The sequence below is a fragment of the Taudactylus pleione genome, unplaced genomic scaffold, assembly GCF_031769625.1.
Source record: "Taudactylus pleione unplaced genomic scaffold, aTauple2 ptg000053l, whole genome shotgun sequence".
Classification (NCBI taxonomy): Eukaryota; Metazoa; Chordata; class Amphibia; order Anura; family Myobatrachidae; genus Taudactylus; species Taudactylus pleione.
Window position 1 is genome coordinate 38,437,396 of NW_028284455.1, and position 20,264 is coordinate 38,457,659.

The 20,264-nt window shown below is 42.7% G+C and overlaps 1 protein-coding gene across 1 annotated transcript in view; it reads right to left on the reverse strand.

Annotated features, from left to right (window-relative positions):
- The window catches only part of CPNE4 (copine 4), a 480,619-nt gene extending 469,653 nt beyond the window's left edge, over positions 1 to 10,966 (reverse strand). Inside the window, exon 1 of the mRNA XM_088463796.1 lies at positions 10,694 to 10,966. The gene's annotated coding sequence lies outside the window, so the exon portion shown is untranslated. The remainder of the gene's footprint in view (positions 1 to 10,693) is intronic.
- Positions 10,967 to 20,264: the final 9,298 nt, after the last annotated feature.

Consider the following 20,264-nt stretch of genomic DNA (forward strand, 5'->3'; position numbering starts at 1 on the left):
GCCCGAAAAACGGGACTGTCCTGCTGGAACTGGTTGGGAGGTATGCTAAAGTGCGGGTTTTTAGAAGTAGACTTGTTGCCCATAGGAACCAATCAGATTCTAGCTATTATCTTCTAGAAGGTACTAGATAAATGATAAGTAGAATCTGATTGGTTGCTATGGGCAACAACTACTTCTAAAAAAACTGCACTTTAGTAAATATACCCCTTATAGTATGAGCAATTGGACGCAAATTGTGAAAAGTTTTCACAGCTTGTTAAATTAATCCATTTCACTATCCCCATAGAGATTAGGCTGGCTGTGGCAATCGATTTCATACAGCACACACGAGACATATATGATTATATCTGACATCTTCTGCATTACAGTATTGCTAAATAGCAATTATACTAAATATTGCTGTTGTCCTGTAAAAATTACCATTTTTGCAGGATTCAAAGGCCAGGAGTTTTGATAAATAGGTCCTCCAGAGGGGAGAGCGCCATGTACACTATGTAAATATACAAATGAAAACAGAGTTACTGTATTTTCCATATAACTCCTCACAACAGCACTGTGCCAGGTCAGGCCATTCATGTAAGTGACAAATCACTAGAGAATTAGCAAGAAAAACTTATAATGACAGTTTTGATAAGATGGATTACCTTTTTACAAACTTCACAGAGCAAGTCATAATTATTTACATAGAGTATATATCGCAAAGTAGTGTAAAACACATATAAATCTAATTATGTATTTGAAACCTAAAAATATTTGTATGGGGTTTTTTTAACCCACAAGCTTTTTTCCTATTTTTGCCTCTGAATATAATATGTATGTTATTTTCCACTCTCAGTTATTTGCATGTGACCTAAAAAACCTAACAATACTGGGAAATTCCCTCTGGAACCTCCATGTGCCATGGCCATCTACTGTGCAGTATACAGCTTAAAGGTTCACAAATTATTCATCGGAACACTGAATTTTTCTTTACCTTACATTAGATTCTGGAGCATACCCTATTAATACATGCACGGCTATTGTCAGCGCTCTAAGTTATCCTTGGACACTATGGCCCTCATTCAGAGCCGCTCGCTATTTGCGGTCGTTCGTTTTCTAAAAAGGGGTGGCTATTCAAATGAACCGTTCGCACTTTGCGGTCTGTTCACGCCTCTAAGTCTGAACGAGCGAGCAAAACATGCGAACATAAATTTGAAAAATACGCCCCCTGGCCGCTCGCACCATACGTCATGTCCGCTATTTATTAGATTAATCGAGTACATCGACCAGCGTATGAACTGCTCGCTATTCTTGTGGTTGGTTTTTTCAACCACTATTTTGCGAGCAGTTCTGAGTTAAAAAAAACCAAGTGACATGGTCAATGACGCTGCTGGATTAATTATGCACTCCCTTAAAACGCCCGTTTTGACCTTTAAGCACGCCTGCGATCGGATTTCCACTCCCCGTTTTCAAGCACCTTCCCCTGTTACCACCCACATACGCCTCATTCTGTCACTCAAATTAGCAGGCATTCGCTATTTTGCGAGCACATGAATTTCGGCCGCACTGACTGGTTCGCACATGCGTATAACGATCCGTACGCATGCGCAGTTGGGCAAACATCGCTCGGAGCGAACGAGCTGCCGCTTACGAGTGGCTCTGAATCAGGCCCTATGTCCAAAGTAAAGAGTTAATATGGATTTTTGATTTTAAGGAAGTGGATATATCTCTCATTGCATTAACAGCAAGCTGAACTGTAAAAAGTGCAATATTGTCTGAGCCAGGAGAATATCCCTTTGCCCCGGTGTCAGACTTTTCTAAATTACTGCAGCCAGTAAGGTACATAAAGGACATTAATAAAGACAATAAGACTTCTGAAGTTGCACATTCTTGGCTCCAATGATCCAGGCTTATTAGTGTGAAATAGCTCACTAGTGTATTTTTCTGTGTGGGTGGCTGATCAATGTACAGTACGATACAAAGGCAGACACATAGATAATATTATGTGTAAAGCAATATATCATTTAGAGTACACTATGAGTGTATTAGAAGCCCCTAAGGCCACAACACTAATTACCACTGTAAGCTATATACTGTAAATGAGGTTATTCTTCTCTGATCATTTCCTGCGTCTCGTGCATTGCGTGTATTAGACACTGCTAAGAACCTCCATTGTCTATACTATATATACAGATGTGTCCACATACATCTTACCTCCGTGCGCTACAAGTCGTGTTAAACATAATGCATGACGCAGTGCAACTCGGTAGTGCTGACCGTCTTTTCGTGCAAATTTTTACCTTCAAATGCGTCTTATTTACAACCAGAAGCAAATATTGTGAACAAGCAGCTTCTGCTGATTAAAATGATATGCATCATGCATATATTCTGTGTGCAACTGTGACTGTATCTGCATGCAAAATGCTATGTTACAGTGTCATCGGCTGTAACGCAGCATTTCGCATACAGATACACCCGCAGTTACTCACAGTGTATAGGCATGTCGCATATCATTTATATCAACAGAAACTACTTGTGTAGCCTATTTGCACATAAGATACATTTGAAGGAAAAAAGTTGCACGAAAAGAGGCTTGGCGCTACCGAGTCATACCACGGCATGGCGCGACTAGATGGGCTGTTTAACGTGCAAGGAAGTAAGATGTTTGTGGACACATCTGTATTTTAATACTTCTCAATTACATAAGACTATGGACCTCATTCAGAGCCGCTCGCAAAATGCGAGCGCTCGCTCTGAATGATGGCGGCCGCATGTAAAAAATTATCCAGCCCCCTGCAGCTCGCTAGAGAGTGACCAGGTTGATGGTCGCGATGGTCGAGACCATCGCGACCATCGGGGCTTGCGACGAGACCCTTGAGGCAATGTCTCGTCTGCCGCAAGCCCCAGAGAGCTTTTGGCTTTAATAGAGCTGGAAGCTCTCCCACTGACATCACTGGTGATGTCAGTGGGGCTGCCCACAAACGGCAAGCGTTCGCTTGGGAACGCCTCCGTTTGTGAAACCCCCCCCCCCGCCAAGCCTACAAAACGGGGCGAGCTGTCGATCAACTTCGACAGCCGCCCCTTTTGTAGTGAGCCTCGGAGCAAGAGAATTTCTCTCTCGCTCCGGAGCTTGCGCACGCGCATTGCGGCCACTGCGCGTGTGCACAAGCATTGTGGCCACTGCGCGTGCGCACAGCCAAACATCGACACGCTTGTGAGCGCTCAGGCGCTTGCGAGTGGGTCTGAATGAAGTCCTATATCATTAATAACATGAAGCATATGCCATAAAAATCTTGGACAACACTGGTCCACAAATATTGCATTTGTCAGTATTGTCACACAGTCAGTAGGGAATGGTCACAATTCAGGTAACATCCAGTTGAACAAAACTGATAAGTAAAGGGAAACAAATAATTAAACACTGAAAAGAATGTACAGTAATATGTTTATTGTGAAAGAAAACAATCATAATAATTTGGCAAAAAATATTTCTGGGAAGCAATTTGTGACATTGTTAATATTTATATATGCACATATATGAACGCATTCGGTATGCAATACCGCCGGCCGCATGGCCAGCAGTTCAAATCCCGGCAGCGTGAGGCCGACAGAGGAACAGATCCCGGCAGCGGCAGCCCGACAGCGCTGGAAATCCTGATCGTCCCCAGGTAAGTACTAACTAACCTAATTCTACCCCCTAACCCTCCCTTAGGGGTGCCTAACCCTAACCTCCTCCCCAAGTGCCTAGCCCTAATCCCCCCTCTAAGTGCCTAAACCTATCCCCCGCTTCCCCGCTGCCTAAACCTAAGTCCCCCGGGGGGGGTGTCTAACCCTAATCTTCCCCGGTGGGTGCCTAACCCTAACCCTCCCTCCCCCTAGCCTAACCCTAACCCTCCCGGGGGGTGCCTGACCCTAAGTCCCCCCCGGGAGCCCTAAACCTAACCCTCCCCCCCCTCAGCTGTCCGCTCGCGGCGCCTGGCATACCTTTGATCGGGATGCCGGGTGCCGGTCTCCTGGCATAGGGGTAATGACAGGCGTCTAGATTTTAGATGCCTGTCATTTAACCCTAGCTGGAATTGTGGAGTCGGGAAGCCGGCGGTCGGTATTGCGGCCGCTGGCTTCCTAAACGTATACCATATGAACATGCATCTAGGTGTGAAAGACTAGATATAGAATACTCTACAAGCTAGAATTACCCAAAACTTCCAAATAGGAAAAGTAGAGGGGTGTTGTCCATAATAACCTAACCAATTCTAGCTAACCAAACAAATTGTAGCTACAGTAGGATGTACTAGATACACGATAGATAATCTGATTGGTTGATATGGACACCTTTGCTTTTCCTTTTTAGTTGTTTTAATAACCGTAACAGGGCTTAAATGCACCCTGTGCCAGCCTACCCCCTTAGCGCCCCGATGTTATGACATTGGGCACATGACATCTTTACATTGTGCGGAGAGGGCAGGGTCAGCAGCACTGGTAAGTGCAGCACTGACTGGAACATCCAGAGGAGGCTCCAATCAGCTAGACAGACTGTACAGTGCCTGACCGGAGCATCTAAAGCAGGGTTGGGGAACCTTTTTTCTGTCGAGGGCCATTTTGATATATATAACATTATTCGCGGGCCCGGTGCAGGCCACGCCCACTCAGTGTAACATCACACAGGGGCAGGGTCACAATCGCCGGTGATTACAGCAATGCTCCAGGAAGCTATAAGGGCAGCGTTGTGACCGTCTGAAGCATCCTAAGGACGCTCCAGGCGGCACTACTGCATAGATTCTGGCTGCAAGGTGACATTCTAGGCACCCTGCTAGACAGATGAGGCTAGCCGAAAACAGCTCCGAGGGCCAGACCAAATGATTCCGTGGGCCTTATACGGTTCCCGGGCCTGAGGTTCCCCATCCCTGATCTAAAGGATGCTCTGGCAGAGCTGCAACAGTGATCCGGTGTACAGGGTGCTATTCCAGGCACCCTGCGTGCCAAAAGCAAGTCCGTGGGGCGGCAATGGTCCAGCCCACAGAGACCTGCTCTCTGTGCGGCGGCTTTGGACACACCCCCTTAGTTACGGCCCTGCCCTTATATGTTATTTTGAGAAGTTTTTTTGATAGAGCAAAATATTTGCACAGGTTTCAAAGTACTAATACTTGTCTATTCTCCCAGAAGGTCCAGGAGATTTTTGTACATTTTGGGGAGCTTTACCGAATTCCCAAGAGATTAGACCAGCCCACTAACCCAGCAAATCAAGGGGGATACAATTCGTGGCGTTACATCCCCTGCAACTTTCTCTACGGGATATCTCAGGCCGCATTGGTAAATAGTCACCAAGTATGAAAGTACTTTAAAGGCTTAGCTCCAAAATAATCTCACCCACAATTAGGTTGAAACCAGAGTCATCAACATTTGAATTTCCTGCTGATATCACTGTGTGCAAGAATTTATGTAACCAAGCTAAACAATGAATAGAAATGTTTGCTTGCGGGTTACTGCACTCATACATACATAAATATATATAAACATGATCTCCATTCATTGGAGGTTATTTACTAGAAAGTACAAGTGTGAAGATTTTACTTGTGCTAGTCTAAAAAAAAACAAACAAAACATCTAAATCACTAATAAATGTATTTTTTTTTTCCTTGTACAAATTAAACTGGAGTATATACTGTATATGATATCTGGTTACACATCTAAACTGTTGTTTTGGTACATTTTATATAAACAACCACAGGCAGTAAATTAGAAATGGAAATTTTCTCTTAAGTATACTTAAAACATAAAGAAAATCAAGTGTTCTTTTCCGGACTAAGCTCTCTTTTAATGAATAGCAAAAAGATTGTTGGGCAAAAGTAAGTTTCTAATTTTTATAATGTAAAAGATTTGATCTGAATAACAATTTAATCTTCTATGCCAGTGGTTCCCAAACTTTTTCGAATCACGGCACCCTAGAGTATCAGCATTTTTTCCAAGGCACCCCTGGGCCAAAAGCTTCTTATTGAGAAATTCTGCAAAAATTTAAAAAGTAATTTGTGCTTATAGAGTATGTCACCCTTAGGGTCAGTTATGTGGTGGTTGATAGGGCTGCGCTTCTTTTTGTCCACATATTTTTGATTGGCAGTCATTAGCACTGGTTTTGCCTATTACACTGACTAAAAATCATTTTATTTGGTACTGGATCACCAACCCAAGGCACCCCTACAAGTGCCCTGAGGCACCCCAGGGTGCCACGGCACCCAGTTTGGGTACCAATGTTCTATGCAATATAATAATATGGGATTCACTGCAGTAACATGAACTTTATAAGGCTTTAAAGATCAAACACACCAATACTGATTTCCTGATAATATAACTAGTTAAAACTTCACCATCCATTCTCCCAACAGAGCACAGTTTTATGTGGAAATATCTATCAGTGACTCATTTACTGTGTGATAAAAAAAAAAAAAAAAAAATAGTAAAATATCAAAACTAAATATTTGTAGCATTATATCTGTATTATTAATAGTGGCTGCATATAGCTCTTGATATAAAACACATTGCTTGCTGCCTGTCACCCCTGTGCTTAGTTCATGGTTTTAGCTGTGATTGCTAAAAGCACCTACAGTACGTAGATGTTGTAGGGCAGATTTTTGGATCTCCTGACAATGTGATATAAGGTGGGGTGTGTTGAGGCACAGACAAGAGGGGGATATATCGCTGGCTGATCGTCATGCGCCCTCCCTGGTGTGCTGGATGATCGATATTGATCCAGCACAACACCTACTTACCAACAACTATAGTGTTGATCGCGGGTCCCTATAGTAACCTGCTTGATATTGAGCAAGTTGACAGGCATGCACGGCCAATGGACGATACTATCGTCCATACGTGGCTGCACATCGCTGGTCGATGGTAAGTTGGTAGGGACCATTTAAATGACCTATTTGAACAATAATGATATTGCTACGTGTGTATGCATCATTAGGAGTGTAATGTATTGGGAGCAGAAAGGAAATCACTCAGTGCTATCTTTCATGACCTTTCTGCAACTTTTCCCACAATAAGTGAAATTTTCTAGTTATCTTGCTACAAAGGTGGTTTCTACAGTACCATGATAGTAAATCTAATTACAAAGTCCATTCCTACCAATGTGCATTTCTCATTTACTTTCATAGGATAGCAGCAATCATCAGAAAACAGACTAACAGGCATTAACATTTTACACAGTCATGTCACAAGTCCCAATCCTGTAGGATAATTCGCTTCTCACCTCCTATGAGCATGGTAAAGATGGAAAGTAAATGTGGTAGTTCAATTCATCTCCATTAGTTTACCTACTTGGGGGTCTATTTACTAAGCCTTGAATGGATATAAAGTGAACGGAGATAAAGTACCAGCCAATCAGCTCCTAATTGCCATGTCACAGACTGTGTTTGAAAATTGACAGGAACTGGTCGGTTGGTACTTTATCTTCGTTCACTTTATCTCCATCCAAGGCTTAGTAAATAGAACCCTTAGTATGCATTGCAACTCAGTGCCAACACCCCAATGCGTAGATCAGATGCTAGTAGTGAGTACCGAGTCTTGTTGTCTTATACACAACGCAAAACACATGCAGCACAATGTAAAACTGTTTTAATACCTACAGTACATATGTTGGCCAATTATAAGCTATCACTATCTACAGTATCTTTCAGTGTTTACAGTATCTCTTGGACTAATGTAGCAGTCACATACAAACACACAGAGTAAATTACTTGTTATAGTGGGTGATCCATATTAATAATGCAAATGGGATGTAGTCAGCATTGTGCGGGATGCCGACGGGCAAAATACTGGTGCCGAAATCCCGACCAACGGCATCCCGAAGGTAAGTATCGGGCGTTAAGCGGAGGGTTAGGGTGCAAGGTTAGGGTTAGGCATTAGGGGGAGGGTTAGGGCCAGGCACTAGGGGGGAGGGTTAGATTTAGGGTACGGGGAGGTGGAGGTTAGGTTTAAGCACTAGGGGGGGGGAATTTAGGGTTAGGCACCGGGGAGGGAGGGTTAGCTAGGAGTAAGGGTTAGTCTTACCTTCTTTCCTTATGGATGTCGGGATTCTGACTGTCGAGATGCTGCTGTCTGTATTCTAACCAGCGGCCTCCCGACTGCCGGGATCTCATACCAAACCCAATACAAATACATCAGTAAGTGGAAAATATTAAACACTTTCATTTGGTAATGATTCTGGCATAAAGACAGCTCAATCATATATACACCATCATGTTTCTAGATAGACTTGAACCCAGCTGAAAATCTAGTCATTAAATGAAAGTATCAAATTATTGTACCACCAGATACACCTACTGTATGGAGAATGGAGAAAAAGTGTAAAGCTTGGTAACACTGGGCAGCACACTCACATATAATGTATACAGTATGTGAGTGCGGCACACATGAGATGGCTTGGCACTCGGCATACGCTGTACAAATAGCGTTGTGTCACTCCGCTTGCCTCAGTATAAACTAGCTTTCTCAGCATCCATTTGCTACAAGGTGAAAATAATTTGACTTTAACCACAAAAACTTACACCGTATATATATTCAAGACTATTTTTGTGTGTGTTTGCAAAAAACACATTCAGTACAAACACAGGCGCAGTTATAAAGCTGTGCATCAGCAAAGAATGCAATGTATATTTCATGCCAGTGAGCACTAATTGCTGGTGACATACACAAAGCCAGAGACAGCAGAAAAGGTTTTGCTTCCCAAGCAGTGTGTGTGTGTGTGTGTGTGTGTGTGTGTGTGTGTGTGTGTGTTACCGCTGAGAGCAGCAACAATCTCTGATTCACCTGTATCGCTTTCAGTTCTCCATCTCACACATCCTAAAACTGTGATTCACTCCAGACATGTGCATTTTCTATTTGTAGCCTTTTATCACACTACACTTCTCTGAGTTGTGTTCTCTATAAAACAGGGGGTGTAATGTGTTAGATATTACAATATGCTGTGAAGAGATCTGTTACAAAACATGTACAATAACGTCCACTGAACAGTGGCGTAACAACTGTGTTTTTCTGAATTTCATGGACTAATGTGAAAAAGTCTCCTTATAGTTGCATAAAAAAATAGCTATACATTAGTAGTGCAAAAGGATCTGTGTTGTCTAAAGTGCAGGCTATAACACAGTAAAAGTGCGTACACACTAGTCGATATTACTGAGCGACTGCACGATTACGACTTCGTAATCATGTAATCGCTCAGTAATTGTGCACAAATCGTGCACTATAATGTGGGAAATGACCAGCGATGCGCACTCCCGCTGGTCGTTTCCTACATCTATCATCGCCTGAACATGCAGCGCAATCTGCCGATAACGACAGATTGGCCATGTTCAGGAATGATGGAGTGTGCCTGCACTGAACGACGTATCGTTCAGTGTAGGCACTACAGGGGATCAGGAACGACTGTACGATTACAATGTCGTAATCGTACTGTCTTTCCTAATCGCCTAGTGTGTAAAAACATACTGTACATTACATATTAAAGTTTATCTTAGACCTTTACTATGTACGTCCAAGTTTTAAAGGTTTTAAAGAATAGACGTACAATTTTGATGTGTAAAATTGATATATAATTTCACATAATACATGTAGCACGAACTAACATGTGATTCATACAGTACTTGTCTGAATGAAGGGAAAAGTGTCAGCATTTTGTAAAGTTTTACAACTCTCGATCATACAGTACTTTGTGATATTCCCTGGAAAGGACCCACTATAACAATATAATGAATGATTTACCCACCACCTTATTACTGCCAAAGATGCTGATTGTTTGTTCTGTGCGTGACTGACACAGTGCACTTAGGCTTCCATGTACATTATATATTAATCTGTTTCAGCTGTTTAGTGATGATGGTGACACCACTGTGAGCGAATAAGGGTAATTGTATTGTATAGTCATTGGTTAATCAAATAACTTATAGATAGGAATCAGCTAGAGCCAATTAGTACACATGTAGGCAAGTCGGCTTGGCCCCATAACTACGTGTGTGTGTGTGTGTGTGTGTGTGTGTGTGTGTGTATGTGTGTGTGTGTGTGTGTGTGTGTGTGTGTTACTATACACAATGTTATCTGTCAGCACTCTGAGCTTACATAACACAGGAATCCCAGGGCTGGAAATGTGTAAAGCAGATTATTTTGGAAAGTGTGTACAGTAAGGGGGGCTCACTAACCCACCCTTTGCTATACTCAGCTAGTACAAAGCAATCTCCATGGGATCTTCCCTTAAACTGCGCCTTATTGAAAATTTCAAAAAGTTTACAAAATATTCAAAGAATGCAAAACAACATGGAATCATTTTTATATTCATATATACCACATATAACCATATAACCTCTGTCACCACCTAAACAGGGGTTTAATTAAACTGAATGTCCAGCTACACTGTAAAAGTGTAATTACAGGTACATGTTGTATAATCTATTATTATCAATGTACATTTACATCATGCATTTTAGTATACAAAATATAAAGAGCTGCCAAGAAGCTGCAGAGGTATGGAAAGGTTATATTAGGGATCACATTACCTAGCTACAGTATATATTGGTTGCAATCAGTTACCTTCCATACCCTTCCTATATAACTAAATAAGAGGATTGTATGAGAAGAGTTTTATATGATGATACATTTGTGGAAGTTGTCTATGATTAGAAATATTTAAAATATAATAAGAATAAATAGATTTATGTTTGCATACCTTATCTTATTGCAGAAATTTGCTGAAGGTTAGGCTATTCCAGATGCTTTATAAAGTTCCTTTACTGTATGTCTCTTCCAGTCCCTTTGGCTGTAGTTACATAACGAAATGATCTTGCAAGCAGATGAGTTTTAGGATACCTCTAGAAATCCCATCTCCAATCTCAGTGCCTGAGGAAGGTGAGGGTTTCCTGGGGTTAATTTGCAGTTCCAAGATCTTATCACTGCAGAAGGATAACTATAGACACTCAAGAGGAAGAAGGAGATGTGGAGTACCGAAAGTGGGATGGAAGGAGCGAGAGGTTTGTGACTACAAGACAGCACACACACACAATGAGAATAATCCACCTTCACTAGCTCATCATAGTCTCTTGCAGATCCAGCTGCTCCCCAAAGCACTGAGCCCAGGCGCCCTCTAGTGGCATCTTTTAATAATCACGACATGTATGTACAGTTCATCTATTCCCATGTGTGCTTCTTGAACATTAACATATACAAATACAAACTAGTCTGACTTCTGTCTCCTAAAGCATCAAAGCTGCTGCAAAAGCAATTAAACAAACATACACACAAATAGCATAGTTATATTGGCATTATATCACACTATATCTAGCAAATATCAGTCCTTGGAAACATTGATGAAACTTGAACTAGATCTAAAATGTACTATTTGAATTATGAATTTATATTACAGTAAAATGTGACTATTTGAAACATGTATTTTTGTTAGAATAAAAATATTACAACATGAATAATTGTTTTATATATATATATATATATATATATATATATATAAAATGAAAAAAGAAAACATACTTGTATACCTTACATGAACATGGTTTTTTGTAACTTTGTTGCCTAAGGGGCAAGTGTGTGTGTAACATATAATCAACTGTCATTTTGTGTAGGTGTCCCAAGGGTTCCCTATAAAGTATCTCTACTAAATAAACAAGTAAAAGTGTCAGCAATACCAAGCTCCTGCCCTGATGCTATTATTTCATCATCATCGTCTCTCTTAACCTATGCATTTATGGATAGTTTGTGATGTACTCGTACATCAAATTAATTAATTAGAAAATTACTGAATTTTTTGGTGTTATAGCTTATACATGCCAACAAAATGATTGCTTTTATTGTGTAATATACTGTAGTGGTAGTATCAAAAGTGACCTGGCCATTGCCTGGTTTGGAAGTGACTAAAGTAAGCACTTTGCATCTGTCTTTTCCTTTCTTATTTGTTGTGCAGGATACATATTATTAGGGGGAAATTTACTAAGAAGTTTTTTTTTTCCAACTCGATTAGCATCGCCAAAACTGGAGTGATTCGAGGCTCCTGAAACTCACAAACTTAAAAAAAACTGAGTTTAGCTGAGAGTGAGATGGCCGATGGTGAAGCAGAACGAGATTTCTCCCCCGAGTAGCAAGTTTTAAAGGAGTTTACTCACCCGTGATTGCAGTGTTTTCTGTCTGCAAAACTCTCCCAAGCAAGCAGCCTGCACATATCAGTGAGATATGTGAAAGCTGCTTGTGTGTTGTAGCTGTAAAAAACGGATTAAAAGTAAAAAAAATGATGTAGGGTCCCCCCCAAAAGCATAAGCAGCCCCAGACTGCACAGCCAGTACTGGTTCCTAAAATTGCGGGGAACAAAACGTGTAGGGTTCCCCAGTAATTTAGGAACCCACACCTGGCTGCAGGGCCTGCCCTGGTTTTAAATATAGGGGGAAAAGAAATGCATAGGGGTCCCCCTATATTTAAAACTAGCACTGGACCCAAACCAACCGGGGTGTAAATCCACAGCCAGGAGACCCTATTACCGGGTCTCCATGGCCAAAGCATTTGCACCCCAAGCCGGTCAGCGGTCACTCATTGAGCGGCTGCTACATGGAAAGCGGCCTCAGATTGGCTGGCGGGCTGTGGGATTTCCCGAGGATGCCCGTCAGCTAGCATTCACGAAGTATTGGTATGTGTGCCAACACATACCAATACTTGTCCATATGGGTTTGGTTACTCGGTTTGTTATGTTGCCAAGTCCCCTGGATGCTATGGAGAGCAGTGCAAGGGTGGAGGTGAGTATAGGATCTTTATTCCAGGTACTCCAGATGAATTCTACATGAGAGAAGTGGACCGAACAGCTGGCACTGGTAAGTAAGTGTGAGTGAGGTAGGTAGGTGTGTAATAAAGTTTTACTTTAGACGTGTGTGTACTGTCTTTTTTTAACTATTTATTTTACAGTGGAGGTACGGGTGTTGGCCACCTGTTTGCACTTGTAGTTCCACCAGTGCAAAAGAGCAGGCATGCTGGCACCTGTAGCACCACTGTAAAATACAATAGTTTTCAACTATTTACCACATTATTATCCCCGTACCCACAGCCCAGGGGTGCAGGGAAAAGTCCCGGGCTTCAGCCCAAGCCTGGGGATTCAGGAGAAGGGGGACCCCTTCTTGGGGGGGGTCCCTACCTCCCCTGAGATCCCCAGCTTGGGCTGACTGGCTTGGGGTGTGAATGCTTTAGCCATGGAGACCTGGTAAAAGGGTCTCCTGGCTGTGGTATTACACCACAGTCTGTTTGGGTCTGGTGCTGAGTTTAAATCTAGGGGGACCCCTACGCATTCCCCCCCAATATTTACAACCAGGACTGGCCCTGCAACCAGGTGCTGGTTCCTAAATTATGGGGAAACCCTACTCGTTTTGTTCCCCATAATTTTAGGAACCAGGACTGGCTGTGCAGTGTGGGCTGGTTATGCTCTTGGGGGGGACCCTACGTCATTTTTTAAAATTAATTTAACAATTTTTTTGCTATTTACAGGCATACACATACATGGATCACACTGATCTGTGTATGTTTCTGCCAAACTCGCAGCTCACAGGAAGGTGAATTGATTTCACAAATTTTTACAGGACTGTTGTCCGTTCTCATGAGAGGGACCCCTATGCATTTCTTTTCCCCCTATATTTAAAACCAGGGCAGGCCCTGCAGCCAGGTGTGGGTTCCTAAATTACTGTGGATATTCCATTAATTCTCTTCTTTGCAACGAGTTTTGGAACTCTGCGACACTATATTCCATACTAGAGGATTTTTGGATCATTTATCTCTGTCATTGGGACATTTGGTAATAAAAAATTTCTATGTAGGAAGGGTCCTGTTTTCATAATGTTGTCTGACTCAATCATTGTATGAGCATATTGCTTATTTACAAAAGTCCCTGCACCATTGTACTTACAATGTTAGGGACCCATAAAAGAACAAACCTAAACAGCAGCGTGGAGAGAGATAAAGTGCCAACCAATCAGCTCATAACTGTCATTTTACAGACTCCTAACTATCAAAAAATGACAGTTAGGAGCTGAATGGTTGGTACTTTATCTCCATCCACTTTATATCTCCCCAATGCTTAGTACATAGACCCCTTTGTTGAAAACTGACAGTTAGGAGCTGATTGGTTGGCACTTTATGGCATATCAGGTACTATAGCTCAATTTTTGTCGGAGAGGGACCCTCCAGATCCCTCTCTGTTGGCCCCAGACAACATATGTGCAAGCCAACGATTGCACACACGCATTAGCCGCGGAGGAACCAAACCAGGAAGCTGAGGGATAGTGTAAGTTTTTCTCATTGTGAATTTAGGCAAAAATTATTTATCGCATCCACATACAAAATGGTCCAAGTGGTGTAACTAAGGGGTTTATGTATCAAGCAGAGACTGCATAGACTGTATTTTATAAATGCTACTTCAAAGCTGATTGGTTGCTATGGGCGACTTCTCCACTGATCCACTTCTCCACACTTTACTCTGCTTGATACATAAACCCCTAAGTTTAAAAAAAAAAAATTGTACAGTCATACCCAATGATACTGGATCTCATCTGTAGCTGCTGACTTTGTGGGACTGCTCTCCATTATTTCCTGGAGTAGAGGTCAAAGGGGAAACTGCGAGAGACGTGGTGCCTGAATTGCCTCATCATTACTCCCCACGCAGCTAACTACAAAATACCGCAATTCGCTGCATTTTGCAGTGGGATGGGTGGGGCCATAGTGAATTGCGTCATCAAGTTTCACTACGGAAATGGATACAGGATGGTCGACTATTCTCTCCGGAACCAAGGAGAGGGCCGCCAAAATTGATTGGTCTCCCAGACATTATGGGAGATAGGCAAGTGCAGGGCCGGATTATAGGCAGGGTGACAGGGGCGGACGTCCTGGGGCCCCCACACATAGGGGGCCCCCACACCCTGTCCCCTGCCACTAAGCCCGGTGGAGTACAGCATTTAGCACTTAGGCTCAGACCCAGTCGCTGCTCCGGCCGGCGGGCAGGCTGTGCAGTGGGGCTGTACGGCAATGCAGGTGTGACGTCAGAGGTCACGACAGCCCACCCCCTCAACAGCCGCGTCTGAACTTCTGAAGCCCGCGGAGGTGAATAAACAGGAGCTGCTGCAGCCTCGGGACTCACTGCTGCAGTGCCGCTGTGTTATTGCCTCGGCCTGGAGGTGAGTCAGTTAATGTTTGTTTGTTTTTCTATTAAGTGTGGTGCTGCTGGTGGGCTGGTTGGGTGGCACACTGTGGGGGTCATTCAGACCCGCTCGCGAGCGCAGGACGCTCGCAAGCGGGTCGATGGTGCCGAATTGCGCAAGCGCACGACGGAGGGAGTTCCATCGTGCGCATGCGCTAGACCCGAATAACGATGGCCAAGCCGTCGTTATGGGTCTCACACCAAAGGGGGCGTACTGTCGATGGTGAGTGACAGCATGCCCCCTTTGGTGGGCGTGCCGGGGGCGTGGCTGCCAGACGGAGGCGTTCCCATGGGAACGCCTACCGTCTGAGTCTGGCCCCACTGACATCACTAGTGATGTCAGTGGGAGTGATTTTGGCTCTGATAGAGCCAAAATCACTCCAAGGCTTGCTGTCACCGAGACCCTACCGCAGGGTCTCGTCGCAAGCCCGATGGTCACGATGGTCTTGACCATCGCGACCATCATCATGGACACTCGCTATAGCTGTGGGTGGTAACCCACAGCTATTCGAGCGTCCATAAGGCCGCTCCAAGTTGAGGGAGGAGGGCCCTGATTCAGAGCGAGCGCTCTGGTCAGAGTGTCCGGCTCTGAATCAGGCCCTGTGTGTGTGCGTGTGTATATATATGTGTATATATATATATATATATATATATATATATATATACACACACACACACAATTTGGATCACTGATAGGGGCCCCCACAAGTTTGTTGTCCAGGGGCCCCCACCGACCTTAATCCGGCCCTGGGCAAGTGTGATTTCTCTACTGATGGAAAGAAGAGCTGTGGGAACAGGAAAGTGCAGAGAGCTTGTCAGAGCAGACAGCAACAAAGCTAGTTTGTAGTCCTGGACATTCTCTGGGGCATGAGGTGCACAGGTAAGTATGTATGTGTCCAGGGGGAGGCACATTACACAAGGATGATCTTTCTCCTCTCCATACTGATCTGTTGGTGTATTCGGCATGTCCATTTGCCCTGTTTAGTGCCTTTTTTTATACAATGTATCTGTCATGAACTTAAGCTATTTTCTGATTGCCATTCTGACAATAATATTGCATACCTCTCCTTGTTACATTCAGCTAATACTGATATGTGGATTACTGTAGCTCAGTTACACTATTTCCATACTGAAAAAATTATTTAGTTCATTTGGATAGTTGCAATATGAAAATGTTTATTTTAGTGCCAAATCTTCAATTGTCTGAGGCCACTTTTTCAGTCTTTCTGCTTTATTATTATAATAATAATAATAATAATAATAATAATAATAATAATAATAATAATAATTATTATTATTATTATTATTATTATTATTATTATTATCATTATTATTATTATTATTATTATCATTATTATTAGATCTTTCCTTATTAGAAATATCTACCTAGTGTCACTGCTATTTGTGAAAAGTCTTAAGAACAGATTCACAGAAATATCATGTTACACTGGTTGGATGACCAGTCACCTAAGGCCAGCATAGATGAGACCTACTTTATGTACTGTATGCTTACCTGTTGTATGACCAGTCACCTAAGGCCAGCATAGATGAGACCTACTTTATGTACTGTATGCTTACCTGTTGTATGACCAGTCACCTAAGGCCAGCATAGATGAGACCTACTTTATGTACTGTACTGTATGCTTACCTGTTGTATGACCAGTCACCTAAGGCCAGCATAGATGAGACCTACTTTATGTACTGTACTGTATGCTTACCTGTTGTATGACCAGTCACCTAAGGCCAGCATAGATGAGACCTACTTTATGTGCTATACTGTATGCTTACCTGTTGTATGACCAGTCACCTAAGGCCAGCATAGATGAGACCTACTTTATGTACTGTATGCTTACCTGTTGTATGACCAGTCACCTAAGGCCAGCATAGATGAGACCTACTTTATGTACTGTATGCTTACCTGTTGTATGACCAGTCACCTAAGGCCAGCATAGATGAGACCTACTTTATGTACTGTACTGTATGCTTACCTGTTGTATGACCAGTCACCTAAGGCCAGCATAGATGAGACCTACTTTATGTACTGTACTGTATGCTTACCTGTTGTATGACCAGTCACCTAAGGCCAGCATAGATGAAACCTACTTTATGTGCTGTGCTGTATGCTTACCTGTTGTATGACCAGTAACCTAAGGCCAGCATAGATGAGACCTACTTTATGTGCTGTACTGTATGCTTACCTGTTGTATGACCAGTCACCTAAGGCCAGCATAGATGAGACCTACTTTATGTACTGTATGCTTACCGGTTGTATGACCAGTCACCTAAGGCCAGCATAGATGAGACCTACTTTATGTGCTGTACTGTATGCTTACTTGTTGTATGACCAGTCACCTAAGGCCAGCATAGATGAAACCTACTTTATGTACTGTACTGTATGCTTACCTGTTGTATGACCAGTCACATAAGGCCAGCATAGATGAACCCTACTTTATGTACTGTACTGTATGCTTACCTGTTATATGACCAGTCACCAAAGGCCAGCATAGATGAAACCTACTTTATGTACTGTACTGTATGCTTACCTGTTGTATGACCAGTCACCTAAGGCCAGCATAGATGAAACCTACTTTATGTACTGTACTGTATGCTTACCTGTTGTATGACCAGTCACCTAAGGCCAGCATAGATGAGACCTACTTTATGCACTGTATGCTTACCTGTTGTATGACCAGTCACATAAGGCCAGCATAGATGAACCCCACTTTATGTACTGTACTGTATGCTTACCTGTTGTATGACCAGTCACCTAAGGCCAGCATAGATGAGACCTACTTTATGTACTGTATGCTTACCTGTTGTATGACCAGTCACCTAAGGCCAGCATAGATGAGACCTACTTTATGTACTGTACTGTATGCTTACCTGTTGTATGACCAGTCACCTAAGGCCAGCATAGATGAGACCTACTTTATGTACTGTACTGTATGCTTACCTGTTGTATGACCAGTCACCTAAGGCCAGCATAGATGAAACCTACTTTATGTGCTGTACTGTATGCTTACCTGTTGTATGACCAGTCACCTAAGGCCAGCATAGGTTAGACCTACTTTATGTGCTGTACTGTATGCTTACCTGTTGTATGACCAGTCACCTAAGGCCAGCATAGTTGAGACCTACTTTATGTACTGTATGCTTACCTGTTGTATGACCAGTCACCTAAGGCCAGCATAGATGAGACCTACTTTATGTGCTGTACTGTATGCTTACCTGTTGTATGACCAGTCACCTAAGGCCAGCATAGATGAACCCTACTTTATGTACTGTACTGTATGCTTTGTACTGTACTGTATGCTTACCTGTTATATGACCAGTCACCTAAGGCCAGCATAGATGAAACCTACTTTATGTACTGTACTGTATGCTTACCTGTTGTATGACCAGTCACCTAAGGCCAGCATAGGTGAGACCTACTTTATGCACTGTATGCTTACCTGTTGTATGACCAGTCACCTAAGGCCAGCATAGATGAACCCTACTTTATGTACTGTATGCTTACCTGTTGTATGACCAGTCACCTAAGGCCAGCATAGATGAAACCTACTTTATGTACTGTACTGTATGCTTACCTGTTGTATGACCAGTCACCTAAGGCCAGCATAGATGAGACCTACTTTATGTGCTGTACTGTATGCTTACCTGTTGTATGACCAGTCACCTAAGGCCAGCATAGTTGAGACCTACTTTATGTACTGTATGCTTACCTGTTGTATGACCAGTCACCTAAGGCCAGCATAGATGAGACCTACTTTATGTGCTGTACTGTATGCTTACCTGTTGTATGACCAGTCACCTAAGGCCAGCATAGATGAAACCTACTTTATGTACTGTACTGTATGCTTACCTGTTGTATGACCAGTCACCTAAGGCCAGCATAGATGAACCCTACTTTATGTACTGTACTGTATGCTTTGTACTGTACTGTATGCTTACCTGTTTTATGACCAGTCACCTAAGGCCAGCATAGATGAAACCTACTTTATGTACTGTACTGTATGCTTACCTGTTGTATGACCAGTCACCTAAGGCCAGCATAGGTGAGACCTACTTTATGCACTGTATGCTTACCTGTTGTATGACCAGTCACCTAAGGCCAGCATAGATGAACCCTACTTTATGTACTGTATGCTTACCTGTTGTATGACCAGTCACCTAAGGCCAGCATAGATGAAACCTACTTTATGTACTGTACTGTATGCTTACCTGTTGTATGACCAGTCACCTAAGGCCAGCATAGATTAAACCTACTTTATTTACTGTACTGTATGCTTACCTGTTGTATGATCAGTCACCTAAGGCCAGCATAGATGAGACCTACTTTATGTACTGTACTGTATGCTTACCTGTTGTATGACCAGTCACCTAAGGCAAGCATAGATGAAACCTACTTTATGTACTGTACTGTATGCTTACCTGTTGTATGACCAGTCACCTAAGGCCAGCATAGATGAGACCTACTTTATGCACTGTATGCTTACCTGTTGTATGACCAGTCACCTAAGGCCAGCATAGATGAACCCTACTTTATGTACTGTACTGTATGCTTACCTGTTGTATGACCAGTCACCTAAGGCCAGCATAGATGAAACCTACTTTATGTACTGTACTGTATGCTTACCTGTTGTATGACCAGTCACCTAAGGCCAGCATAGATGAGACCTACTTTATGTGCTGTACTGTATGCTTACCTGTTGTATGACCAGTCACCTAAGGCCAGCATAGATGAGACCTACTTTATGTACTGTATGCTTACCTGTTGTATGACCAGTCACCTAAGGCCAGCATAGATGAGACCTACTTTATGTGCTGTACTGTATGCTTACCTGTTGTATGACAAGTCACCTAAGGCCAGCATAGATGAAACCTACTTTATGTACTGTATGCTTACCTGTTGTATGACCAGTCACCTAAGGCTATCATAAATGAGACCTACTTTATGTACTGTACTATATGCTTACCTGTTGTATGACCAGTCACCTAAGGCCAGCACAGATGAGACCTACTTTATGTACTGTACTGTATGCTTACTTGTTGTATGACCAGTCAC